This window comes from Hakea prostrata, chromosome 6 (genome assembly GCF_041222555.1).
Source record: "Hakea prostrata isolate BN-2017 chromosome 6, UWA_Hpros_2, whole genome shotgun sequence".
NCBI lineage: Eukaryota > Viridiplantae > Streptophyta > Magnoliopsida > Proteales > Proteaceae > Hakea > Hakea prostrata.
In genome coordinates, this window is record NC_142605.1 from 3940734 (window position 1) to 3948206 (window position 7473).

Here is a 7473-nt window from a genome sequence, read left to right on the forward strand (position 1 = left end):
CATCCCCAAGAGGAAGAAACAAATTATCTCCTTGATGGGAAGGCCCCTACTTGGTAGTACGTGAGCTTCAACCTGGTACCTACAGGCTTAGAGATTTGAAGGCTAATAGAGAGCTTGCCCACGCATGGAATGCAATGCATTTAAAGAAGTTTTATCAGTGAGCAAGGAATATGTCTTAAAACAAGTAAGATTTAACAATTTGTTTACTTGTTGATTACTTATCTTGTATTACATGTACATTCTCTCTTTGTAAACATGCATTATTGGAACTATTTCCGAGAACATGTACTTAATCATTTTATGAGAAAGAAGATATCAACACTCAACCTCTGTAAATCAATTATGATTGCAAAAATTGTAGTGGCATGACACAAGACGTATCAACTCAATTTGGATTTCATTGATCACAGTGATGTACAAAAAAGGCCTCAAGGGCTAAAAAAAAAATAATAATAAAAAAAACAAAAAAACAAAAAAACAAAAAAACAAAAAAACAAAATAAAAGGTATTAAAAGAAGCAACAAAGCTTGATCATTCAACAACAGCTGGGTTAGCTTCAGTAGCATCATCGCTTTCAATTGTGACAATGGTGGAGCCATCAGCATTGATTTGTTTGAGAGGAACTTGGCTGATGACTTCTTCAGGGAGAGGGTCCTTATTTGCTTTAGGATAAGGAGTTCCTAGAGGTGGCAGTGTGGAGGCAACAACTGGAGTTTATCTGTTGAGGTTCGCTAGTACGTGGGAGTAGGAGTTGGATCGGAGGGTAGCATCCAACTGAACACAGGGATCTTCAGCCTCATGCAAGTGTCAGCGCTGAAGGGGGCTTCCTCACAGACCTTTTTCAAAGTCTCTTCAGGCAGCCTCTGCACCATTAAGTGGAAAGCTACATTCAGGTCACATTCGAAGCCTGGAAGAGTTACCTGCATCACTTCCTGCTGGAACTTAGCAGAGACCCTGAACTCCTTTATCGCATCTTCTTTGAAGGTAGCAGCTTGCTCCGTCAGTTTCAAGACCATTTTGTTTTTTTCCTTCAACTCCAACTCCAGCTCTTGCTTCTCAGAATCAAGTCTCGAGCAGCAGGTAGAAAGCTTGGAATTTCTTTCTGTAGCTTCGCCACTGTGGTCTCCAAATTTTACACCTCAACTCTCAATTTTGCAAACTCTGCTGCCACCCTATCCTTATCTTGGATGGCAGCTTCCTTGGCTTTCACTACCTTTGCCTCTCTTTTCTGGGGCATCGTCCCTGCCAAGTTTGTAATGTTCACAGTTGGCACGAATTTCACCCAGCTTTTTCCTTGTAAACTCCAGGTCCTTTTGAACTTTCCCAACTCCCTATAAGTGTCATCATGCTTGACCTATAGGATCTCGTACCTATTGTGTTGGTACCCTACATCGCTATTGAGTTTAGTTATATATGTGGCCATGCTCCTGCTCTTCTTTATCAATGCTTCCATCAGGCTAATAGAGTTATATATGCTCCTGCAACATAGAACAATTAGTGATTATCCAAGCGAATGAGAGTGGGAGAATTTCAAAGCATGTGAAGATGATGTACTTACTGAGATAGTTGAGCGTGGAGGCCTCCAAGGGATAGCTCGCTGCAATGTTGCTTATCAACTGTAGGGATCCCTGGCTCCCCCTACTTCTCCAATAAGGACATCTCCCTAAAAAATATTCCATTGGGGAGCCCATCAGGGAGGTAGGGAGGTAGGCTCAACCATTACAGCTATTGATGTTGTTGTCTCTTTGGCTGCTGCTGCTACTGTTGATGCTATTGATGGTGCCATTGTTGTGGGGGCAGTGGTTTTGGAGGCTTGAGAGGTAGGGATGTTGGTCATTGAACTTATCCTTGATGCCCTGGCTGTGGCATCCCCAAAGGTCCTCTCACCTATACTTATCCTGGGATGTGACTTCCCGAGAGCTTGAGGTGGGAGACCTCTAGGACTCTTGGAGGCGCAACTATTGAGGAGGATATGTGTCACATCCCGCCCTAAATCCACCAAGGGGATACCCTATCTGGATTACCCGGGGAGTGAATTACAGTCCCGCCGATCAAGTTTAGGAATGATCATAGTCACTTAGCACAATAATATAATCAAAAGCAAGAACAATTCCTTGTTTCCAAATAATTTAATAATAAAAATCGAGAAAGTACCTCAGAAGGATTCACAAAGAACATCAGAGTGCGGAAAGGATTTCATTAGTATAAACAATCAAGTGTGAAAAGGAGGGAGGAAACCCATCCTATAATATTAGCGGAAGATGAAACGACTAAAAGTAAAGGTTACAACCGATTCACCAAATAACAAGTGAAACAACTAAGCTATAGTCCTGACAATTCAAATAAAAAGGTTAAAAAGGGAATGAGGCGACATCCCATCCCTAACACACAAATATAAAACTGAACTGCTACAAACAAGTCCCGATCTCGGTCTACTCGTCTTTATCAACTGGTTCATCGCCACCAGTATGATACAAGTCTTCAACTCGGCCTCCAGAGGGTTGACTGCCACAGTCAACAGTGGTAGTACCTGCAGAAAAGTCTAACAAAATATGTTGCAAAAAGGAGTGAGTTCGAAAGAACTCAGCAAGGTAGTCATTCCATAAAATATAAACCATATGATACAAGCCATAACATGATGCAATATGATATGGAACACATGATGCAAGTATAGTTCTAACTCTATGAATGCTGGTCTCTAAGGTAGACATGCTTTAAGTCATAGCACCATACTTCTCTAGGTCGTCTGTCACTCTCCCGTTCCATATCTTGGGAATGCCCGGGGAATATCGGTAAAGTCCTCAAAAAAACCATGGTTGGGGATTTAGTCACCACTCTCTCACATCACCATTTGGTATAAGTATTGGCGCATGTCACAGTAAAGCCTAGCCCCATGCAAGTCATCTACTCAGTCATATCAACTCAGATCCAGATACGTCCATTCCTCCCCCCCCGGCGATCCTTTCCGGTATCCTTCTCACTAGAGTCAGCGTAATCCCGGATTACGGACTCATCAACCCTATTGGTCATCCACAAATAGTAAACGGGAAGCTCTCACGTCCTCTCACGGGTTGGTTACCGGTCTTGAGCGCCCGTGAGCCCAAGTCTATCCATTTGCAACCCTACCAATAAATGGCTCCCACAATGAGATTTATGACCTCTCACGGGTTGGTTACCGGTCTTGAGTGCCCACAAATCCCCACTGCTACCACGGGTCGTTCGGTCTCAATGCCCTTCCGATTCGGGTCTGATACGATAGGGACATCCTAGCCAAACCACTAGACAGTCCTATGTATGTCATCCAATAACCCGGGAAAGAGTTGATAGGCACCTTCGGAGAACATCCCATACTATTCCCTCCGGTGCCCAAGGACAGAAGCGTCAATAGGACACTCCCCAATCCCAAGTTATACGTAGGCAATCACATATTCAAGTTCATCACTTCTCATGCATCCAATACATCTTCATAATACAAGTTAAATCATGATATTGAAATGAATCATCATAGACATAAGTAAACAAGAATAGTAATGTAACATGACAAGAGTATAAAGATTTCAATACTACTGTTCTAACACATATATCACAGTCTTATAACGATTAAAAGAAATCAAGAGATTCAATTCATAAATAAGAACATAAATCATAAGTTGATGATCTATATATTTATGGAGATAACCATTCTTACCTTAGGTTGAGTTGATGATGAATTGAGAATACCAAGAATTAGTCCAAAAGAATTGTTAAGACCCTAAACAAACATCAATAATAAGTTAGAGAAGAAGTCGGGAAGATCGGATGTCAAACGGATCAAAACGGAGCAAGGTTGCTGTCAGCAACAAGTTTGGTTGATGGTCTTGGTCGATGGTATCGACCAAAAGGATCGACCAAAATTGTCTTCGGGACAGAATAGTGGATTTTGGGGATTTTGGTCCGAAATGGGTCTTCCGGGGTTTGGATCGATCTGAAACTTGGAGGGATGATTAATAACAATGTAAGAACACTACCTGGCAAGTATTATCACAATCCAATGGTCCAAATGAAAACCCCCAAATTGAGGTCCTATGTTCTAAAGACAAGAATCCTAGAATTCATGAGAAATTGATGTAATTGAAAGGGAAGCTAGAGAATTAGTTGGGGAATAGGTTAGGAACATGATTACAATCATTTGCAAGCCAGAGATTAGACTAATCATACTCCACATCTCAGTTTAGTATAAGAAATCAAGTTGTTAAGCAAGGAATCATGGTAATGTATATGTAAGGATCAAGATGCAAGTGAAGCATAGCAAGAATGAAGGAAAGGCAAGTATAAATGGGAAGAGACGTTCATGGCAAGGTGTTTGCAAGGTTGCAGCACCTTGGCCGTGGTCTCATTAGTAAAAGAAGAAGGGAAGTGAGTAGAATAGAGAGCAAGAGAGAGAATCATACCTTAGAAGATGGTAGTTGGAGAAGAGAGACAAGGATTCTTGTAGAAGGTCATCACCCAAGCTAAGGAGGAGCCTAAGAGGAGCCTTCCCACGTTCTCAGGTGTTGAAATGAGTAAAATATCGTTCTAGGTTCGAGGTTTCACTTAAATAGATGAAGGAATATCCAAAAAGCATCTTTTTCTAGATTCTGGGCAACTTTGGTCGATGGTCCTTGGTTGATGGCATCGACCAAAGAGCATCGACCAAAACAGGTAACAGGTTTCAGCAAAAAATCCAGAAATAGTTCAGCAACTTCGAACAGGGATTCGGAGGGCTATACAAGGTCAAATTGAGTGAGGTTTTCTCCTAAAGTCAATAAATAAGTGTAGTTTCCAGAAATACATTTGGATCAAGTATGGGAGGTCATTAGGTCCACCAACTAAGCTCACCTTCTTCGATGCGCAAGCAGGATTTGCCAGACACAGTTCAGCAACTTCGGACAGGGATTTGGAGGGCTATATGGGGTTGAAATGGAGTGGGGTTTTCTCCTACAAGTCCATCAAGAAGTCTAGTTTCAGGAAATATATTCGGATTGAGCACAGGAGTTCATTTTGTATTTCAACTAATTCACCCCTCTTCGGTGCGCAGATTCAAAACTAACATTGACAATGCTCTCATGTGAGAGGCATCATCGTCAATGTTCACGGGCTTGGGTTCCGACACCAAATCATCAACCAAAAGGGTCTACAAGTCTCATTTCCCCCACTTTGGGTTTTCGGACCTACAAACATAATAGGTCCCGGGTCGGGCCAAGGTAGGATAAGACCAAACATTACAGATCTACCCTAAGGGAAAGGTCTGACATGGCTTCCTAAGGTTTTCAAAGATAATAATATTGAAGGTAAAGTCCAACTTTTAAGGTCTAACATTGAACCAGTCTTTCTTTATTCCAAAATAAATAGGGTGTCCGGGCTAGGTTTGGGCTGGATGTTACAATATGGACCCACCAGTCAGGGTCACCTTTTCTTTACCCTTATTGGCTGAAGGTGAACCGAGACACTTGCAATTCTCCCTTGTGACCAAGTCCCTTGCCTAGGCCCCAGTTTGAGCAGGACCCCGAGAACCACCTTCTTGGGGAGGAGTAGCAGACATCTTCCCTTCACTAGAAGCCTTTGTTGCTGAAGCTTTTGCTGACTCCCCCTTGGCCTCTTTGGCAATCTTGGCCAAGGTCTTCATTTTAGACTCTGGCGGGACCCTAGCAACAGGCTGGGCAAACCAGCAGGTTAGGAGTGTTGATCCATATCCAGAACCTCTAGTTTTCTCGCATTCGTTTCTTGCTGCAGCCTTGGCAACCTTATATTGTTGGGCGAGAGCCTCACGACTGAATGCCATTGTTGGATCTGCATACAACAAGAACATATCAATCACTACACATGAAAGAATGTAGATAAATAAAGAACAAAAGAATGAAAGGAGTAGGGGGCTCACTATATGTAAAATTTAAAAGTAACCGCAAGCGCACGGTATCGTGTAGCTAACGGGTCGATCTCAAGGAGATATGCCACTTAGAATTTACCTTCTTAATAGTAATGCGAGAGTAGAATGATTAAATTTTTGTTAACTAATTAACTAAACTAAACGATCCTAATCTATACGTCTAATGCAATCGGATTGAAACGAAAAATAAATTAAACACAATCAATGCATAAATAAAATACAGGAAAAAAAATTGCAAACAATAAAAATAAAAAGGAAAAGGGAAGTGATCCGAGTGTCAGCTCTGAATCGAGGGAAGGGGAGTACAATAATAATGACTTTGATCGTGGACCCTTTGCCGTAGCTTACAATCCACCGATCAGGGGAATGGATATTAAAGAAGAAAAAAAACAGTGCAGAAAGTAAATAACAAAGCAATAAAGGAAAAGGAAGCCTTAACCAAAGAGAGGCACGACTGTAGGCATCTGTGATTAAGGATCCAAGGGATGGGAGAACAATAAGTAAATGCTGAAAGTAAATAATAGAAAGTAAATTGCTGAAAGTAAATAATAGAAAGTAAATTGCAGAAAGTAAAATGGAAACTTTAACCAAAAAGAGGCACGACTGTAGGCATCTCTGATCAAGGATCTAGGGATGGGAGAACAATAAATAAATGCTGAAAGTAAATCCTAAATTAAGAATATGGAGGGGTAGATAGAAGCGGGAATGGAGGGAGGAGAGAAGATTAATAAAGAAGGTTACTTACTTGCGAATTGAACAAACGATTCGAATCTCAACCAACCCTAACAACCAGATCTAGATCTAGAATAATCTAAATCTGCAATTGCTAGACCCAAAGAAAAACGAATCTAAAAACTTGAAACTTGAACTTGAATTGCATTACATAAAAAAATTAAACCTAAATATTGAATCTGAAAATTTAAATCTCACAAAATGCAAGCAAAGAAAACTAAAGAGAGCCTATATAAAATGAAGAGAGAAGAAAAAATGCTTCTACTAAGCTCTAGAACACATTCTCCTTTGATGGAGTATGCTCTCCTTTTATAGAGTTTACATGAGATATGAAGCACGGCTGAATTTGAATAAAACTTAGGGTTTCTATCTGACTCAGCCAATTAGGGTTTTGACATACTAATCGCGCCAACTTAGAGAGATCAGATGCATAATTCCACCGTTGGATTTGAGGTTTAAGTAGTTGTGAAGCTCTCCCCCAAAAATCAGCACGATCAGACATCGGATGTCCGTTCGATGAAGAGTTTGATCGAAACTGAACAAAGGCATTCAAAAACGGTATTTTTCCTCTTTTTCTTTCAGAATATAATTATTTTTCCTCTTTTTCTTTCTTTAATTAAATCCAAGATAGGAAATAAGATATTGAGGTATGCAAGGACTCTTTTCCATTTGGACTCTCTCAATAATATCTCTGTAGATTTGATTTAAAATCTCAGTCGTAGATCAAATTTGCCTTCTTTATCTCTTCAATATTTCGGAGTTGACCTATAATCACACATCTCTAGCCCATCATGCTCCAGATTAGGCCCATTTTTGCATTTGAGAATTTGAATGGA